Genomic DNA, 22,628 nt, shown 5'->3' on the forward strand with positions numbered 1-22,628 from the left:
TTAATTAATTAGGATGGTTATCTATTATTAATGTTTATCTTAGTTTGTTAATTAGGATTAGTTTATCATTTTCTTAATAACTATCTCATTTATGTGGTTGTAATTTGCTTGTTAATGGCTATTCAAGGCCATTGCATGCCAAATGAAATACAAAGTTGAGAATTTTCACTACAAGAAAAATGCACAAATACAACACTAGAAAGACAACAATTTTTAAGAAAAGTGTTGTCTTTTGTATAAAAGACAACAGTTTGGTCCAAAACCGTTGTCTATGATGCAACACTTTTGTCAAAGACAACGGTTTTTAGTTAACCATTGTTATAATTGTGTTGTCTTTGTGCATTTGTGAAAAGACAACACCACAATGACAACGGCTTTTTAAAACCGTTGTCTATGTGCATTTTTTTTTAACAATTGCCGTTGGTGAGTTGTCTTTAAGCGCACTGGAATACACAACACTAGAAAGACAACCATTGTTTAAAACCGTTGTCTTTGTGCGCTCTTTTTTTTTTAAAAAAAAAAAAAGACAGCGGTTTTATTTAACCGTTGTCGTTGGTGTGTTGTCGTTAAGTGCACTTGAATACACAACACTAAAACCACAATGGTTTTATATAACCGTTGTCGTTGCGCGTTCTTTATTTGTTTAAGACAAAGGTTTTATTTAACCGTTGTCTTTGGTATGTTGTCTTTAAGCGTATTTGAATACATAACACTACAAAGACAACGGTTTAAAAAACCATTGTCTTTGCGCATCATTATTTAACAGGTATATAAAATAAAATCAAGGATGTTAACAATAAGAGTCGAACTTATGCCCTCAAACTTAATAAGTAAGGTTTAACCAACTAAACAACACAAACTCTTATGTTTGAAGGTGCAACATCTGGTATATAACTGGGTTGCTTCTCTGTTGTTTGTGAAAACTGAGACAACAATTTTAGAAAATAGTTAAAAAATTCCCCCTAAGAAAAATAGAACTTGAGACCTCAAACATAATAATCTAAGCTAAACCCACCAGGCCATACCAACAATTGTGTAGTCGAGCGCAATATCTAGTATATTACCAGTTGGTTTATGTGTTGTCTTTGAGAACCAAGACAATGATTGTATAAAATAGGTTAAGAATACCACCACGAAGGATAGAACCCAAAACCTCTAACATAACAAACAAAGCTAAATCCACCAAGCCACACAAACTCTTATGTATTAAAGTGTTACACCTTATCTTTTACCTACAATTTAACAAAGAAAGAATACAATTCAAAAGTTCATTTAATAGTTCTATTTTTGTTCATATTTAAATATAAAATTATTCACCAAAATTTCAAAGTCAATTCATTAAAGTTTTATTTTCAATTATATTACAATTAAAACCAATCTATGAATTCAAAAAAAAAATAATAATAATTATCAAGTATAAAAAACAATAGATTATATGTATGATATGTTTTTTTGGGGCCTTATGCGGTCGCGCAGGTCCGACATGGCGTAAAACGGCCCTGCGCGGTGCGGTGTGGTGTTCAGAATGGTGCGGTATGGTGTGTAGGGGTTAAGAGCGGTATGATAGGGGCCGGGGTTGGTAATCGACTCTTCCGGCTAGCGCAAAACAAGGTTAGCTATATGTTGGTAATCGACCCTTCCGGCTAGCGCATGACTAACAAGGTTAGCTATATGTTGGTAATCGACCCTTTCGGCACGCCTGGGACACGTTGAGAATGGATATGAAAGAGTAGTTGATCGATGTCGTACAGTTAGCTATATCCCATTTCTTTTGCCGCGATCTTAATTAGCTCTATGTTCATAATTACCGAACTATATATTCATAATTTTTGAATTGAAATGCATATTCATAATGATTGAATAACTCTGATCTATATTCACGTACAATTACAGAACTTTATGTTTATAATTTGCAATGTTCATATTCCCAATTGTTGATAACTATACAGTTTTGAAATTATGAATCAACAATACAGAAATTATGAATCTCCAGTATAGAAATTATGAATTTACTATATAGAAATTATTAATCTATACAACTGTATTTAAATTAGAAACATACTGCATAGAAATTATGAATCTACATTATAGAAATCTATGAATCTCGTGTTCTGTACCTATATACCTGGTACTATTTTAATTGGCCGGATGTAGCGACCCGAGTAATTAAACTAATATTTTGTTACAAAATTTCCCTTTAAGCTAAGACAAAATTCCCCTCTAAGACAAAATTTCCCTCTAAGACAAAATTTGGAATTAAATTTTAATTTTGTCTTCCCTCTAAGACAAAATTGCGCACAAATTTCCCTCAGACAAAATTTCCTTCGTTCAGACATCTCCGCTGATCGCCATTCTCGTTAGTGAGAGTGTTCTCCGCCGACCGCCACTAACCATCTCCGCAGTCAGAGTGTTCTCCGCCGACCGCCACTAGCCATCTCCGCAGTCAGAGTGGTCGCCGCCTACCGCCACCGCGTCCAAGCTTCGACGCCGTCGCCGTGTCCAACCTCTGCCGCCATCGCCGCCTCCATCCTCTGTCGTCGTCGGTCCAACCGCCGCCGCTGTGAAAAATAGAGGTTTATGGGGAAAACATTGCGTTGGCCTCTGCCGAATTGTCTCCGGCGGATGCCGTGAAGTCGTGGATGGATGAGAAGAAGGACTATGACCACAAATTGAATTCTTGCGTCGGCGGCATGGAGTGCCACCATTATACGCAGGCGGTTTGGGGCGGTAGCACGAGTATTGGCTGTGCTAGGGTTACGTGCAAAACTGGTTGGATGTTTGTCTCCTGCAACTATTACCCTCCGGGTAACTATATGGGCGAAAAACCATATTAAAGGCAATTTTCTTTCATGATTATTATGATCTTGTGAAATGCAGACAGTGCATTATATTAAAAGAATATAAATATCTAAAAACTACACTAATGTATTATCATGAAACAAATATTGTTTCATGCATATATGTATGTTGATTCAATTCAATTTAATTTGAACTTTTTCTTTTATTACTTCTGGCTAACTATTCTTGAATTTTTTTTTTCATGGTTCATGCATAAATACTAGTCATTAGTCAAGTTTACTAAAAATTTTTTTCACAAATTATTGTCTCTAAAAGAACTTTTTTGATCAAATTGATAATCTACTCATTAGTCAAGTTTACTAAATTTTTTAAAACCAAATGTGCCAATAAATGATAAGCATAATTTTATTCTTTTGTGAACACATAAAACTAGTTCTCAAAAACATCATCATTATGTGCAAATTCTAAAATCTTACAATCTTATAAAAATCTGAAAGTGGTTGAAATATTAAATGATTATAAAGTATTTAGTATGTGGGCGAACCTCCTTGATTTTCTTTCTTGATTAGTATGTTCTTGTGAAATGCAAACAGTGCATTATACAAATAAAATATAAATGTATTTATTATGAAACAAAGGGAAAATTGTAAAAAACGCTCCTCTATAATATGCCAATTAATTATCAATGTCACCCCTGAGTTATGAGTGGTGTAAATGTTGCCCCTCAATTAACAAAATGGTGCACATATATCCCCTCCCGTAACGGATCTGTGGTCCCCCAACTAAATTACATATTTACTCCGACTTAACGGTGTCGTACACTAACGGGGAACTGTTACGGGAGGTGCTATATATGCACCGTTTTGATAATTGAGGGGCAACATTTACACTACTCATAATTCAGGGATAACATTGATAATTGACATATTATAGATGGGCATTTTTTACAATTTTTCCCTGAAACAAATATTGTGAGTTCAATTTTGAACTTTTTCTTGTGGGGACGGGCACTGCTCCAAAATGTCTTTTATAAATATTAAATCTTTTATAAATTTTTTTAGTAACTAAAAATCAAATAAACTTTATAATACATTTTATAATATTTATAAGTTATCAATTTTTATAATGTGTTAATAAATTAATTAATCTCACATAATTTTGTAATAGAAAAAGTCAAGTTCAAATGATTCGAAGTATTTTCTACATTTGTAATATTACGAGTCTTGTTTTAAACAAAAGTATTAACTTTGAAAATGTGTATGTGAATATATATTAATTAACATTGTTGTACTAAAAAGTTGAAATGCCTCAATTGGCCCAGGTTCGCCTCGGATATATTCTCTCGGTTTTGTGATATTTTGCAAGCAGTGGAATTTTCAATTTTTGTTGGAATTTACACTTTTTGGCATCAAACACAACCTCACTTGTATTTTGTATTGCATCCATGAAATGCACGGAATGAAAATTACCTATAAAGGAGGTGATTTGATGACTTTGTTTGAACCCAACATTAAAATATGACTAAAATTATGGTCCAATTCAAAGCTAATCTACTCATCTCGGTACTCACAAAGCAAGATGAATTTAGTAAATATCTAATCTATTGTGGAAGCTAAGCCCAATTAGTGTTTCTCTTATGGCTAAATCATAGAAGTGTGTATAAGATGTAGACATAGAATTTTCTGTGCTTGTTTGTACGTACTGCTGCTAAAACTACAATATGTTGGGATTTTGATGATAGTTTTTGGAATAAAAAGTAGAACCTTTTTGCCATTTAAAGATGAGCTCAAAGATGAGAAGACTTGGTTGCTTAGGTCGTTGTTCTGTTCTGATGAATTTCATTTCACTACTAGGAGTGTTAAGGTTTTGCTTCATGTTGATATGCTCTTTAAACTTTATGAATTTTTTTCAATAATCATTGGCATGACATGATCTGGGTTATTGATAAATTGCAGTAGGGAGTAATATGTGAGGGAATTTTGTGCACCTTTGAAATTGTCTGATCACTTTCCATGAGAGGCTAATTAAGTTTTTTGAGGGGAACGATCAGAGACAGTCTAAACAATAATGTCTTGGTCAGTCAGTTCAGAAAATGTGACTTGAAGGAAATAAGAGGAAAATCAAGCCTCGGGTGGCTTTCTCTATTCTCACAAGAGAAATGGAACAGAGACTCTGGTAAGTTGTGTTGGAGAAATTCTTGAGTGAACGGGAAGTGAGGATATGAAATCTTCAGGCGTGTTATCACTTTCATATAAGCTTTAAAGCTCCTTCATATAAAGAAACAAGGTTCAAGATTTAATCTTATGGGGTACAAGAAGATGAATGAAATGCTTAAGTTGCTTTGTTTAAAAATTTCCTGTAGAAATGTAGCACCGTGATATATCTCAGTTTAATGCAAGTTTATTGCATTTCATATTTTCAGATGTTTCTCCAAATATTTATAGATGCAAATATAGCAGTTAGGAGAAGTTATATGGAGGTTACAGCAGTTTAAAAACTCAATTCCCATAAGACATATCTTAAAAGATACATTAGGCATGGCAAATATAATTATATAAACCATCACTAGTACAGATATGAACATCCGCTACCCTTGTACAGGGCTTTCCGCTACCCTTGTACAAGGGTCGCGGATCTGGGGGAGCCTTGATGTTTCCGTGTCCCTTGTTTGAAATACCGCCCTCTTTTTTAAAATAATACACTACCCTTGTTTAAAGAAGGGTAGCCTAAAGTCATATTTTTTTCCTCAATTTTGTACTAGTGCATATAATTATAGTATAAGTACTGCCTTCAATTTCATGGAGTAATATACAAATATATTATATATATATATATATATATATATATATATATATATATATATATTTATATTTATAACTAATGCGTGAAACATGAATAAGCTACGCAAAAAAATACATATATTAACTTAAATACTCCTTTTCACGCAAGCTACAAACGAAACGAACGAATGAATGCCAACGAAACCAATGAAAGAAAGCCAACGAAACTAACAAAAAGCATGCTCCATCAACTCGTTAAACCCGAATCAATTCTTTTGTTAAATTCCTTCGATCGAATTGATAACTAACGAAATGAACAATCAGCCATCTACTCGTTAAATAACGAATTGATACAACCGAATCTTCCGTTTAATTAATGAATTATGCCACAGTTCGTATTTAAACGAATCAATTCGTCAAGCTCATCGAATTGATTAATACATTCGTTAAATACCAACGATTCGTTAAAACCAACGAATCATGCATATCAATCTAAGTACTATTCCATTTCAATCGTATGCAATATTTATATTTCCCAACTTTCATTCTACTAAACTAAAATAATATTTATAACTCCACAATTCCAAATATTATTTAAGCTTTTCATTGTAGTACATCTGAAACATTAATCTCCATTACTATATAAATTTCAAACAAGTTGAAATCTTTTTATGCATTGCATTCAAATTACAAATTATGAGTAGTGATTTATTGCTTATAGTCAGTATCTGGGGTTGTGCTTCTTGAAAAGGAAGAAATAGCACGGAAATTGCAAAATGCTCTAAATGAAATGAGTAAATTAAAAGCCGAAACTGTTCGACTTCAAGAAGAGTGCAACGCAAGAGAGGTTAGAGAACATAACCTTCGAGAAGTAATCGCATCATTTACACACGGTAAGTATGCAAAAACCCGCTGGAGATAAAGTCGGATTGGGCGACGATCCATCATGTTTTCAAACCCATTAGATACTGACTAATTCTACTACTACTTTAGTCAATAAAGTTCTAATGGTAAAATTTGTGAATAGTTAGTATAGCACATTGAGATAAGGAGTTGGAAACCAAATTAATGCCCGGAAAAATTGTGTCTCAAAGGAGAACCAACGGGTCAAGTGCAATAAAACCTTATAGGAATATGGGAAGAATTCTGAGAATTGGGGCTGGGAGATTATATCCCTCAGAACAAGATTGGTTGCTTGTAGACAAACCATGGACCAAGTCCAGATTTGCTACTTTATATAGGTTCAAGCAACTATCTGCTTCCCAACCCGCACCGAATCATTATTCACAAGTGCGTTATGATTATAGAGTTTTCAATGGTTACAAATCACCTACTCTTGGGTCAGTGGGTTATAGGTGGATTTGGATGCCAAAAATTACTAATACAAAAGGACCGAAACAAATCTAGGTACCTAAGAACAATTAATCTTTATTGCAGAAAATTTTGCATTTCGATAGCGAATGCTCTCTACATATGACCGGCAATAAAGCTACTCTAGTTGAGTTCAAAAGCATCGAAGGACCTAAAGAAGTTTTTTTTGGAGGAAACGATCGATACGGAATAACAAAAGGAACATGAACAATTGTAAAGAATGGCTTACGAATTGAGGACGTATCAATCGTTGAAGTATTAAAGTTCAACCTATTTAGCACATGCCAAATTGCGACAAAGGTTACCTCGTAGAATTTTTCAAAGACAAGTGTCAAGTCAACGAAGAATCTACGAAAGAAGTCGTACTCGCTGGATCGAGAAAGAAAAATATGTAAGTTGTTGATTGGAGTACAAGGAAGGAATCCGTATGTTCGGTGGCGAGCAATTCAATCGATGCAAGTTGGGAATGGCTTAGAAGGCTAAATCAATTGAATTTCTAAACCGTCAATCAGCTTGCAAGAAGTAAGCTAGTTGAAGGTCTACCCAACATTGTGTTCAAGAAAGATCAAATTTGCGATGTATGTCAGAAAGGTAATCAAATCAAAGCATCTTTCAAATCCAAAGCTCAAGAATCAACATCAAGACCCCTTAGTCTACTACCCATGGATTTATTCAGTCCAGTAGACACAGTAAGCCTAAGTGGTAAGAAATACACTTTGGTTGTTGTTGTTGATTTTTTCAGGTACACATTGACAATATTCATCAAGAAAAAGAATGAAGTTGAATCAAAGTTGTCGGAGCTACTAAAGCAACTACAAGTCGAGAAGGACATGAAGATTGCAACAATTCGAACCGATCGGGGAACCAAATTTGTAAACAATGTAATTCGATTTTATTGCACTTCACAACGGATTCATCACCAACTTTCTGTCGCACGAACACCGTAACAAAATGACATAGTTGAAAGAAGAAATAGAACACTCAAAAGAAGCTGCACGAGTCACGATACAAAATGCGAAAATATTAGTATTTTATGTGATAATACTAGCGCGATTGCAATAACCCAAAATCCATTAATTCACTCGCGAACCAAGAACATCGACGTTCGAAATCATTTCATATGAGACCACGTCGAAAAGAGAGATTTGAAGATCGACCATGTTTCCACGGAAAATCAAATTGCCGACATTCTCACAAAACGGTTGTGTGATTCTCGTTTTGCGACCCTAAGGCACGAGATGGGAATGATCGAAATGAACTAAGTATTTCGAAATCCTTAAGTTGTGTACATGTTTTTCGTGTGTAATTTCATGAAATTTTGTCACTTATATGCTCTATGTGATTTAATTTGAAGTAATTTGTTATGTGTTATGTGCAAAATTTGTTTATTTTATCTTACGAATTTTGGGTACGTAGAGTCGGCATGAAAATAATTGATTTAATTGTGTTTCTCGAAGGGAGTATATAATGTAGGGGGGTCCTAGTCTAACAATTGTTTTGTTGGATACAAACTGTTTTGTTGGATACAAACTGCTCAATGTGAATTCTGTGCATAATTGATATGTAAGTATGACCTGCTTAAGTCAAATGTTTTGATTTGCTAAATTTTCATGATTAATCTGTCAAAATTAATTTTGTTAACAGTTGTGCTTATTTGGTTAAAATTGATTATCTGCACCTAGAAGAAATTATCAGCTTTCTTGGTATTCGGAATCGAAGCAAAAATTATAGCTGGATTACAATTATTGTACAAACAATTATTTTCTAGAAATTTTTGGTCTCTATGTTTTTCTTCTCAGTGCGGTTATATGAAGATTAATTTTTGACACCATGTACCTACAAATGTAGTATTAAAGTCTGAGCTGGAAAATTTAAATTTGTGAAAATCCAAAATTACCCTCAAATGTTCTACAGCCTCTTGCTATCCACTAAAGGGCAAGATGATAATTTTCTAGGCATTTAATTGCCTCTCCAACGGGTAGAAGGAACCTTCTTCTTCCCTCACTCTCACCGCCGACCGAAACTTCAATCCAAAAAGAAATCCCTAGAACCCTCATCTACAACCCTACCCAACCCAAATCTTCCACACAAATCCATTCTACACACAAATACCCATAACCCATCCTCACTGTTACCCTAAAAAACACTTATAAATCAAAACATATTCCCCACCCCTTTTCTGACTGCCGAAACCGCACCACTGTCAAAACCAACTCAACTCAAAAATTTCCTAAATTTCATCTACAATGTAGGAAGACCCAACTCAAACCGAGATCGAAACTACCACGGAAGGATCAAAGAAGTTTACCTGATTGCTAAATAGGATGATCCTAGACACCAGGGATTTCAACAACCATGTTTAAACAAAGGAGTTAGGGGTAAAAATCATCAACTTTCTTGAATCTTGTGGCTTAATGAATGTAGTACTTTTAGTACTTAAATAATGTACTTTCTCTGAATACAATGTATATTTTTAATATATTAAAAGTATATTATTTGTATACTGTATATACATTATTTGATATTGTGGTCCACATAATAATGATTGAATTACAACTATGTAAGTTTTGATTATTTTTAAATGTTTGAGAATATGTATACATCTTAATAATTTTCAATATTAAGAGGAAGCCAATTAAAATAAACAACAAACAGAAATGAAAAGACTTCTGGAATTTTTTAAATATATCAATCTAACATAATTTAATGACGAAAAATAAAATAAATTTTATAATATTTATAAGTTATCAATTTTTATAATGTATCAATAAATAAATTGATCTAATATAATTTAGTGATATAAAAAATCAAGTTCTAATGATATTGCAAGTGTTTTATAAAATTTTAATATTACAAGTCTTTTATAAATTTCTAATTTAGTAGAAAATATTGTTAATTTTTAATTTTGAGATTAATGGTTCAAATCTTATTTTAAAAAATATTAACTTCGAAAGTATGTGTGTGAATATATATTAATTAACATTAGTGTATTAAAAAGTTTAAGTGCTTCAATTGGACATTGATGATTAACTAAAATGTGATCGAGTGGGTCAAATCTTTTTTTTTTAAAAAAGTTATGAGTATTTTGTATAAAAATATTTGGTCTCCTCTCCCAGTGTCACCAAAAAATTTCCCCCCCCCCCCCCCCCCCCCCTCCCCCTCCCTACAAAAAATTCAAATTTTCAATTATTATAAAATTTACCCATATTTTTTACTAAAACCCTATGCACTCTTTTAAACGGCTGAGATGAATTCACATTTTTTAAATCCTAGTATGTGAACATATGTACCAATCTGAGTTTTTGATATATTGTGATGAGATAGTTCAATTCACGTACAATTAAAACCACTAATGCACCATTTTCTATTAAAATCAATTAATGGGGTTAAGTTACTGGTGATTGCAATGAATCATAATTACCATCTATTCATTCTGATATTACGTTTCCAATCGCGAAACTCGATCGGTAATTCCAATCTTGATATCCTTTGGATTTTGAATAACGCTTCTGGTGATTCATCGTCTCCGATGACCATGATCACTCGTTAAACCAAGTATGTTGCTTTTGATTTTACTTTCACATGCTGATTCCGATCCTGGGGGTTATTGTTCGTAACGATTAAAGTACGGTGTAGTTGTACGTTAGACCAGGATGAGGGGGATGTTTAAATGGGATTGGTTGAACTGAAGACCGTGGGGTATGGTTTAGAAGACACTTATCTATTGTTCTGTTTCTGAAAGATGCAAAGTGCATTATATATGGTGGGTGTCGAATCCAATAAATAATAATTTACTTAGTCTAATAATTTGCAATAGTGATGAGTAAGGTCGTATCCACAGAGATTGGTTCGATTTAATTTTATTCCAAAATTTAAATAAAGAATGGAATGATAATTCGAGTTCAAAAAGCATTAATAAAATGACAAAGAATATTAAGTAAAAATGAATCACAGGAAAACTAGTATCCAACGTAACCCAAGACATAAATTCATAATTGATCCAAAGAAGTTATCATTGAAATAAAGTGTAAAGGGTAATGTGTCATCTAGCACCATGAACCATAATCGATTATTCATCCCGTACCCTGAACTTTCACATCATATATATCAAGCCACAAACCAAAAAGAAAAATTCATCTAGAATTTTTAGCAGGTTTCCCTATCTTCCAGCTGTGTGTGTGTGTCTGTGTGTGTAATGTTGCTGCACATAATATATATAATGTGTAAATTTTTCTCTTTTCGATCTGTGAATTATATATATTGTACTGTTGCTGCGCATAATATATATGATGTGTAATTTTTTTTTCTTTTCTTTGAATTTTATATATATATATATATATATATATATATATATATATATATATATATATATATATATATATATATATATTATTCACAAAAAATAGAAAAATTTATACACATCACATATATTATGCACAAAGCTGTGAACAATATAGTGTTGATGTACGGTTGCTGTGAATACAAATGGGTATGCTTTTGATACAATAGGTCCTACTAAGCTTCTTTGATTTGAAAAGATAAGGACATAGTGTTAGAAAAGTGGAAAAGAATACATAAATTAAAAGTGTTTATAGTTCTGCATTCATATATGAAATTAGCTATTAGACCATTAGTTTATTAATTAATTAATTAATACAAAACTTGAATATAATATTTTCTTCTAATTAAGTTTTACTAGCCATTGAATGGGGAAATCTTTTGGCCAAGGACTGAAGGTGATGAAATACTTGCTCCTGTTCCAAGGAAAATGACTGGTAGGCCAAAGAAAAAAAAAATGCTTGAAGAAATAAAATGAAAAAAACTAGCAAAAAATGAGTGAAGAGTTAGAAAGTTGTCTAAAAAAGGAAGAATTATGATATGTCAATTATGCAAGGGAAATGGACATAACAAACAATTTTGTCCTACATTGTCAACCCAATAACCAGAATCTGCTGGTTCTTCTACTATTAGTGGAAGAGTGATGGTTCTTCTGCTGTTGGAGGAAGAGGAAGGCCATCGACTGCTGTGAGAGGGAGAGTGAGAGAAGGAGGGAGACGAAGTGGAAGAGGGACAGACTTGTCTCAGAAAAGCTTTGTTAGAATGTCAGGTAAATTAATTGAACATAATGCAGATTTAAATAACTCATGTAGATGGCTCTTGGCAGTTTATGATTAATTGACAATGCTTTCTTCTTTTCTGTAGCTTGCGCAGAGTGAAGCTCAATGGGACCATGAAGGCAAATGAAAATTGATGGAGTCACTTTTTTTTTCTCTTTATTTTTTTTTTGTTTTTTTGTTTTTTGTTTTTTGTTAGCTAGCTGGTGTTTATAGCTACTATATATGTATGCTTTTGTTTTTTTAATTAGCTAGTAGATTATGAATTGGAAGTTCATTTTGTTTTGTTCTTCGCAATATATATATATATATATATATATATATATATATATATATATATATATATATATATATATATATATATATATATATATATATATATATATATATATTACAGTTTATATTAGTAACTTCATTTCATTTTTTGTTTTTTTAATTTCACTTGGTTTAGTTGTTGACCATCTAAATGGTTTTATGTGGATGAGTAAGCAATATACATTCAAAGTGCTGATGGATATATTTATGTGGGAAAATACTAAACAACCAAAAATTAGCATTTCTAGTGTTTCAGTTGGACGATGGTGATTACATCACTCTAGAAGAAGTTGCAAGGAAAACCCCTGAAGAAAGAGCCGAGTTGGCAGCCGAGCTTGGGATTCATGCCGGGAAGTTGAATCTTGCAGTCCAGAGTTTGGGAGGCGATGAAGAAGATGAGGGTGAAGCAGGCCGTGAGGATGAGGTGGAAGCACCGGAAGCTGCTGAGGGCGAAGAAAGTGATTCTGAAAGTGAAGAAAATCAAAGAAGGGAAGCTCGCACCAAGAGGGAGCATGACTCCATGACGCATGAGGAGCGTGTTGTCACCTTGCTTCGTCAACAGAACTGCATGATCGAAGAAGGCTTCGCGTACATGAAGACGCAGTTTGTCGACGTGCACCAAAGGCTAGATCAGATCGAGGCCAGTTCAAGCCGTAGAGGAGGGGATGGTGAAGAATCCGAGGAGAGCACCGAGGAGTCGGAGAGCTAGTCCTTCTAGGGTGGAGTTGTGGCAATCTTGTTCGCCCTTCCTTAGTTGTTGTTATCTTCTTAGCTGTTGTTATCGTTTGTTGCTTGTTTTGTATGCTTGTTCTTGTTTGTTCGTTTTGTTGTTTAGCTAGTGTTGTGGTTGGTTTTTTGAGATAGTTATCTAGTTCTTAGTTGTTGGCTAGGAGTTGGTGTTTGTGTTGGGATTAGAGTTCGTTATGCTCAATATATCCGTTTGTTAAATTCTTGCCAATCCTTGTTTTGAAATACCTTCTTTCTTGCCTTGAATTCTTGTGGAATCTTTTGGATTTTGACCAAAAGAGATTGTTCTTGACACTCTTTTCACATTATTGTTCTTTTCACCGTTTGTTTTAATTCGTCGTATCCAAGCTTCGGGGACGAATCTTCTTTGAAGGGGCAGAGGATGTGACACCCCGTAATCCAAAATCGATTAAGGGATTAATTAAGTAATTAATCCTAATTCAATTGATAATTTAATTCTTAAAAATCCTGAAAATTCAATAGTCGGGGACTAGTAATTAACTAGTCAACCCCAAAGTCAAGGTTGTACCTTAAGCTTTGTAAGGAGTTCCCTTGTTCCCTTACACCTCTTCATGTTAGTAAGGGTATTCATGACTTTTCACCTTGTGTTAGTAATGTGAGCTAACCTAGTAGACACCCTCATTTCTCTCCTTACACTTTCCAAAACATTAGCTCTACCTTCTCTCTAAAAAGGAATATAGCTTTTCTTCCAAGCCAAGTTGAAGCTTTGTCAAATCTTCAAGAGTTGTCTCCAAGATTCTACCTTTCATACATTTGGGCATCTAGGATGCTAGCGTGTGTGTTGTTTGTACCTTCCTATTGTTGATGATGACTTGTGTTAATCATCGTTGTTGTTGGACTGTGATCCACTCCTTGATTGAGTATGGTTTCATATCTTCGTTGTGATCCGTTGATTGATTTCTGTTGAGGTGTGGTGTGCGTGGATTTACCTGGATTGCACGATTAGTGTTATGGGACACTAGTTACCAAGGTATTGCAGTGGTCCTCGTGGTGGCCATGACGTGATTATGGAGTTTGTGATCTTTGTGTAAGGTTCACATATTTCTTGGGAGGCATGTGTTGCCGTGTGTGTGATCGGTACCCTCGTGTACTATGAAATCGGTGGTTCGGTTGGAGATCTGTTGGAGAGGGGACGACAGTCCTCGGAGGAATAAGGTTGGACTTGGTGTACAGGGGTCCTGGAGGTAAAGGTTGGAACTAGACATAAGGTTGGGGGTAGCCATAAGGTTGGAACCGGCCATAAGGAAGGCATATCAACTCGTGATGGGTGATGTCACGAGGGCTTGTGTAGCCGTTGTTGTGAGTTCTCTTTTTGTGACGTGTGTAGTCACAAAGGCATGTGTTGCCTTGGCAAGTGTTGCCATTGGTCGTGTCCTTATTCTTTTGAGTTGTGCTTGTCGGGTGTTAATCTATTGTGTGATGATAGATTATACCTTGAGCCGTTCTTGTGAGTTGTTGTTGTACTTTGTGGTCTTGGGATGTGTTCCCTTATCTTGTTGTGAGTGCTTTGAGTCTTGTGTTGACCTTTATTCTTGGTTTTGAACTTATATATATGTATTCCGTTTCGCAAATGATTTTACAAACATATATCTTATCTATGTATGATATTTCACATGTATTGGTGGGTTACCAGGATTATTCGCTGGCCGGGCGTCATCCCATCTTTTATGTGTTTCTTTCAGGCGATGTTTAGACGAGAGCGCGGTTTAGTGCCAGCTGATGTAGCTCCTTTCCTATGTTTTGTGGCCTGTGAGCCAGTATAGACTTAGTACTTTGAATATGTCGATTTTTAGATGTTGAACAATGTAGATGTTAGCCTGTGCGTTCACTTCTGGGTGAGCGTGGCAAAGCACCCCTTTTACTTCCAGTCTATATATTTCTCTTTCAGTCTTCCGCTGTGTTTGATGTTTTGGTTTAGATATCTGCATGTTTAAGGCTTTAAATAGCATGGAAATTAAGGGGTGTTACAGCACGAGACGTGCATCATCAGTCAAAGACGAATCTACGAAAGAAGTCGTACTCGCCGAATTGAGAAAGAAAAATATGTACGTTGTTGAATGGAGTACAATGAAGGAATCCGTATGTTTGGTGGTGAGAAATTCAATCGACGCAAGTTGGGAATGGCATAGAAGGCTAAATCAATTGAATTTCAAAACCGTCAATAAGCTTGCAAGAAGTAAGCTAGTTGAAGAAAGATCAAATTTGCGATGTATGCTAGAAAGGTAAACAAATCAAAGCATCTTTCGTATCCAAAGCTCAAGAATCAACATCAAGACCCCTTAGTCTACTACCCATGGATTTGTTCAGTCCAATAGACCCGGTAAGCCTAAGTGGTAAGAAATACACTGTGGTTGTTGTTGATGATTTTTCCAGGTACACGTGGACAATATTTATGAAGAAAAAGAATGAAGTTGAATCAAAGTTACCGGAGCTACTAAAGCAACTACAAGTCGAGAATGACATGAAGATTGCAACAATTCGAACCGATCAGGGAACCAAATTTGTAAACAGTGTAATTCGATTTTATTGCAATTCACATGGGATTCATCCCCAATTTTCTGCCACACGAATACCGTAACAAAATGATGTAGTTGATTGTACTATTGCTGCGTGTGTGTGTGTGTGTGTATGTGTGCATGTGTGTGTGTGTGTGTACTGTTGCTGTACATAATATATATAATGTATAAATTTTTCTCTTTTCTATGAATTATATATATTGTACTATTGCTGCGCATAATATATATGATGCGTACGGTTGCTGTGAATACAAATGTGTATGCTTTTGATACAATAGGTCCAACTAAGCTTCTTTGATTTGAAAAGATAAGGACATAGTGTTAGAAAAGTGGAAAACAATACATAAATTAAAAGTGTTTACAGTTCTGCATTCATATATGAAATTAGGTATTAGACCATTAGTTTATTAATTAATTAATACAAAACTGGAATATAATGTTTTCTTCTAATTAAGTTTTACTAGCCATTGAATGAGGAAATCATTTTGCCAAGGACTGAAAGTGATGAAATACTTGCTACTGTTTCAAGGAAGATGACTGGTAGGCCAAAGAAAAAAAAAAGAAAGCTTGAAGAAAATGAAAAAACAAGCAAAAAATGAGTGCAGAGTTAAAAAGTTGTCTAAAAAAGGAAGAATTATGACATGTCAATTATGCAAGGGAAATGGACATAACAAACGATTTTGTCCTACATTGTAAACCCAACAAGCAGAATTTGCTGGTTCTTCTACTGTTAGAGGAAGAGCGATCGTTCTTTTGCTGTTGGAGGAAGAGGAAGACCATCGACTGCTGTGAGAGGGAGAGTGAGATGAGGTGGGAGAGTGGTGAGCTGTCGTAGGCTTCCAAATTAAAACCTTACAAACGTAGTAGCGGGAGTAAGGATCGATCTCACGAGGAGTAACTAGTCTAACTTTTGTGCTCAAATTAAAGGTAGGGGGGGGGGGGGGTTGGAATATATCGAGAATAAAGATAAAATAAAAGAGAATTTAAATAAACAAGAAATTTAATTGAACGAATAAAGCTATGAAAATAATATATCGAAAACATTTATAATAGGAGACCTTGGTTAGTAAAGATCCACCACCGGAATTTAACACTGATCATTGATTAATAAAGTAATTAATATGCAATTGAATATTTGTCGTGAAATTATTTCATTTCTGTTTTCCCTTAGTTGTAGGTAAATAAAGCACAAGCGGTTTAATTACCCCTAACTACTAAATAATCTAAGACAAGCGCTATAGATTTAATTTAATAGCAACAATAGGAACTATGAAAACCAACAAACTAAATAACACAAGCACAAGCGGTTGCATTTAATTTAGGAAAATATTCTACGCGAGACCAATTATCACTAAGCCGTCAATAATTAACCTCAGTTGCTACTGAATATTAGAATAATTTGTAGCACAACATTATCTAATATAGCAAATAATTATATCAAATAAATAACTAGTAGGCCTCCCTAGCTATTAAATGATACAACTATTCAAATAATTTAGAAGAATATTTAATACTCAAAATGCATAAAAACATATATATAATAAAGTTAAATAAATAACCTTACAGCGTTATGAACTCCGGGGCTTCAATTCACTAAACCAACTAGAAATTAGCCACAAATGGACATTGATAACAACTTCAACGAATACTATAGAGGAGGGAAGAATGAACCCAAATGAAATTGAATTGATGTAAAAAATGGGATGCCTTACAAAGGAAATTAACAACGTTATTTATACAAATAAAGAAGCAAAAGAAGTGGTAATTGTGTGGAGACAAAATGGAGACAATTGCGGCATGAAGTGGAGCTTGATGCGTCGATTGCTACGTGGGTGTTGCATGAGAGGAAGATGCCAACATGGAGAAATGGTCTTCATGGATGAACTTGAACCACAATTTCTAACAATTGCAATTACCATTTAATATATTACTTACCCCAACATTTAATATATTACTTGCATGCATGTTAGGTAGATATGAGTTGGAAATTCATTAAATAATATATATAAATATATAAAGCATATATATGTTACGTGACAAATACATATATATCTATATTAGATAGTACGTAATATGTATAAATATATTATATATTATATATTATATATTACATATAAAAAGAATTAATTATTAGATAATATTAAATAACCAATGCAAAATTATTATAAAGATGTACCTAAAATATGAGTGTAAAATGTGCATATCAGAGAGGAAGTGGGAGAGGGACAGACCTGTCTCAGGAAAGCTTTGTTAGAATGTCAGGTAAATTAATTGAACATAATGCAGATTTAAATAATTCATGTAGATGGCTCTTAGCAGTTTATGATTAATTGACAGTGCTTTCTTCTTTTCTGTAGCTTGCGCAGAGTGAAGCTCAATGGGACCATGCTTTGAGCATAATTCCACAATGTCACCGTCGAGGTTCAAACCTTGGTCTCTTCTCTAAATACTGCCTAGTGAACTATTGAGCTAAGCTCGTCTGGGCATGGCAAAAGAGATTAGCTGGAGAGAGAAATGGAAGAGATGAGATGAATTACTTGGATATTATTTTTGTAGTGGTATTGATATTGTCTTGTGATTGCTTCTATATGCAGTTTCATCTTGAGGATGCAAGTAAGAACATGCATGATGGCACTGCTCTTTTTGACCTTCATTACAAACAATTAAGATCAAAGAAAGAAATTAATTAGAGAATATTTATTAGAGATGCACTATAGACAGAGATTTGGATTTACTGATTTGGACTTGGAAAGGGTTTGTAGAATCTGAAGCATTCTGCATGATGCCACCCTCCTTCGGAGTCTTCGTGATACCATCTCTCTCTTTCTCTCGTTGTCTCTTTGAGTTTGTAATTCTTTGTAGGTGATAGAATGACAAATATATGTAATAAGATCAATAGTGTCTGCTTTGCTGTGAAAAATGTGGTCGAGTGAGTAAAGAACACATGACTATATTGTTGTATTAAAAAGGTACGAGTTTGATTCTTTCCAACACTTTTTGGTTAAGTCCATCGTACTGAGTCTTCATGCTAGTGCGATTTATTATATTTTTCCTGTGTAGTTTGTGAGCTATTATGCATGAGTACCGGGCATGTGTTCTGGCACGTACACGATATTCCTTGTGCGATTTACCTCTCTTATGTAATTTGCACACTATCATATAGGAGTAAGAGTTTGCCTATGTATACCCTCCAGGTAGGAAACCCGCAATCACTATTTAAGAGTACATGTTGTGTAAGTTCACACTTGTGTAATACTTTGCAAACAACAAAAAAATTTTAATATAATTGCAGAAAGGGAAACCCGCAATCAGTATAAATAGCCACGTCTTGAGCTGTTCGGGGCCTAAGCCAGGACAACGCTTCCTTGCAAGCCAAGCCCTCGGCCGTGAGAGCGTCGGAGCATGGTGACAGAACACCGTTGCGGCGCGGAGAAGGGAGCTACCCTGTATGCAGCTGCTCCCGTGTCCTGATTGAAAGCGGCATCGAAGTAGCAACAACGAGCTCCGGTTGGGGGATGTGGCAGGACTTGCTGCAGCAGCGACATGGCAGGTGGCGGCAGATTCGACGCCTCCCAAGAAGCGTAGGCATTTATAGCTTGTGATACAACATGCCGTAGAGGCTTCATGCATGCGTCCCAAACCGCATTGTTCCTGGAATTCCAAATATGATAAAGCACTGCAACCACTTTAACAAGAACATCTGGCGTTAATATACACATAGCATTCCGAAACCATTCTGTAAAATACCTCCAACCACACTTGAGATCAGAAGGTGGGAAACATCCCAAACAAGACTAGCATAATGGCAAGCAATTAACAAGAGAGCACATAACATCTTCACGATAAGTAACACGCATTGAGCATGAAGGAGATTAGTGGTAGTAGGGAGGATAACACTTAAAGCTCTCCACAGGAAGCTCTTCCACTTGGGGGGGGACTTTTAATTTCCACATTGCGGACCATTTATCAAATATGGTAGGGTCAGAGGTGTATTCACCTGTGAGGAGTCTATAACCACTTTTAACTGAGTACAAACCACTAACATCCTTGTGCCAATACCAAGAATCCTCATAAGACGGGCACACAAGCACTCTCTTAATTTTATCCACATCACCTGGCTCAAAAATGTCTTCTAAAATAGCCAAGTCCAAAGTATGAGTATCCTGGTCAATTAAACCCACAACTTTTGAATTAGCCAGTTGATGTGGTGCGGTGGTGGTGATCATAGGGTCGGGACCAAGAAGCCACGGATGTTACCATATTAGAATACACTCACCATTCCCAATTCTTCTCCTCATCCCAGTGCAAATACGGGCATGAGCAGCCATTATGCTCATCCAAGACTAACTAGGGTTATTGCCCAATGTAGCATCAAAGAATGTAGTCCTAGGGAATCACTACTAGCCACCACTCTATCCAACCTCTCCTCCACCCAATCCTCTGTCCCACTACTCCGTTCCCAGGAAAACGGATAGCCTTCCGTGGGCAACTGAACCAGACCGCACTCATCTAAGGTCTCGCCAAAGCCGTGGAGCAGGCCCTCAGGGTGAGGGACCCGACCCCGCTTCTCTGACTGAAGCAAAAGATCATTAAAATCACCAATAACCACCCACGGAAGCTCAGATCGGCCAGCTAGCATTCTCAAAAAATTCCATGCCTCCCGCCTCCGACTCCTCTGCGGGAAACCATAATAACACGTCATCCTCCAAGGGGCCAAATCATCAATAGTTACCTCGTCATCTACACGGTTCTTAGGAAAACTGATCAGACGCGTCGTATTATTCTTTCTCCATAACAACACAAATCCCCCACTCAGACATGCACTATCAACATAAAATAGTCCCTCAAAAACAAGCTTGACTCGCAACCGTTCGGCATGATCATGATTCAACTTCGTTTCCATCAGGAACACGAAGTCGGGCTTCTTACTAGACACCATGTCCACCACCTCTCGAACTGTTCATGGATTGCCTAAGCCACGACAGTTCCAACTTAACGTACTCATTGGGTCGGGCGGGCCTGGGAACCAAAACCCGCCATCTGCAAGTTTTTTGAAACACCGCTATCATTTACCACCCCAACCACCGGCGAGACATCCCCATCACCGCCCACCATAAGCCCTCTTCGCCGCATTGGTCGAAGCCACAACACCTTCCTCCGAATCACGCTCAGTCGGAACCATACGAACATCCCCCTGGGAATCATCCGACGACGCCGACCCTTCCATGCACAATTGCTGCACGGGAGGAGGCTGTTCCGACCCCGATGACGGAATCAACCAATAAGCCCCGACCGGTTTAGGACCCCGGGAGGCCGCTGTTCCAATACTTATTTAGTTATACATAGGGCTACAAATATTATACTCCATACAATTGTTGGTGTAAATTATCCTATGATCCAACGTATAAACACATGAATTTTTTTGTTTCTAGAAATTATATTTATACCTTTCAATTTTGGGTGATAGTACATGCTAAAAAAGCAAAGAACACATGACAATCTTACATGCATTTATGGCCATGTAACATCTTAAAGAGTTAATGAGGTGAAGTTGGGACATCTTATTTGAACATTTTATAGCATCTCCAACCTACACTACACCAAAACACCAAATTTTTCCACCAAATGTCACATCAAAAAGAATATTCTCAGCATATTCTCACATCAAATTTTATTCATCTCCAACCCATTACACTAAAACACAAAATTTATATACTAAAATAATTTGATTTCTCAATTATTAATTCAAATTTAATTAGTTTAATATAATTCTAGCTCGAAGTTGATTAGTTTAATATAAAATATAACTTGTGATGTACGTAAATTTTTATTTTTATTATGTTGTAGTTATGTTTAATGTATTTGAAATTGTAATATATATTCAATATTAGTTTTGCCTGGATCGTCTCAATGAGATCTTTAAAATGGTATAATTTATATTGAATAATCAAACTTTAAATATAAGCATTAAACAAAATAACAAATACAAATGAAACAAATAAAGGGAACAATTTATATTTCTAAACGACGTCCTTTTTTTTTATGAAATAAAACGGCACCCGTTTTGCGCCGTTCCATAAAAAGTACATCTGTTATTTAGTTTTATTTTGTATACATTTTAGTTTTATTTTATATACACTATTTTCAATAAAACACAACTACATTACCGTTTTGATATAACTACAGTTTCATTGCACAATATACACTCAAATATGTGAAATGTTATTCAGTTTCATTTTATATACGTTGCAGTTGCATTTGATAATATAAAAATAATACGTGAGGCAGTGTCAGTTTAGATAAACTATAGTTTCAGTTAGTAATTAATACAGTTCCAATCTTAGTGTATCATGCATGAGATATACATTGTTTTTTTTTAGAGAGAGAAAGATGCAAGAGATATACATATTTTGTGAATGTTGCTATTAAGATGGTGATATCTAGTTAGTTCTTTTCTTTCATACTGTACGAGTAGAATAGGGGTTGTTTTGTCTTTCCTCACTTGGGCAGTTATAACTACCCTTCTGTATATATATTGCTTCTTATTTTGTATCAATCCGATCACAATAGAATAATGAACTCACGTTCTTCTTCCTTTCCCTCTCAAATCCAAATATGAAGTTTCCGATATGGTATCAGAGCAAGGGCGGACCTATGTCGTCGCTGTCACCAGCGAACCTAGCCACATCACCACGTCGGTTGATCAGACTTATATCGCAACACTGGAGAATGTTCCGCAACGGAACACACCACCTCAGAGTCAACGAAGTTTCAATACCGGGGATCTAGAGGATCGTATTTCCTTCAGCGCCAATGACAGTCCAACGGTGATCCTTGTGACTCCTCCATTGACAGGGAGCTCAAACTACAGCACTTGGAGCTTCTCCATGCAGATTGCACTAGAGGTTAAAAACAAATGATCGTTGATCGATGGGAGTAATTTGGCTAGGATTCCCTTTAATTAA

At 35.4% G+C, this 22,628-nt stretch overlaps 1 long non-coding RNA gene across 1 annotated transcript; it reads right to left on the reverse strand.

The window, feature by feature from the left end:
• Positions 1-4,887: 4,887 nt before the first annotated feature.
• On the reverse strand, positions 4,888-22,394 carry LOC109171694. Its single transcript, XR_002052642.1, has 3 exons — positions 22,385-22,394; positions 19,191-19,193; positions 4,888-4,971 (listed from the first exon to the last, which is right to left on the reverse strand). It is a non-coding gene; the product is annotated as an uncharacterized LOC109171694 (long non-coding RNA).
• Between the last annotated feature and the right edge of the window lie 234 nt (positions 22,395-22,628).

The sequence above is a fragment of the Ipomoea nil genome, unplaced genomic scaffold (assembly GCF_001879475.1).
Source record: "Ipomoea nil cultivar Tokyo-kokei standard unplaced genomic scaffold, Asagao_1.1 scaffold0345, whole genome shotgun sequence".
NCBI classification, from domain to species: Eukaryota; Viridiplantae; Streptophyta; class Magnoliopsida; order Solanales; family Convolvulaceae; genus Ipomoea; species Ipomoea nil.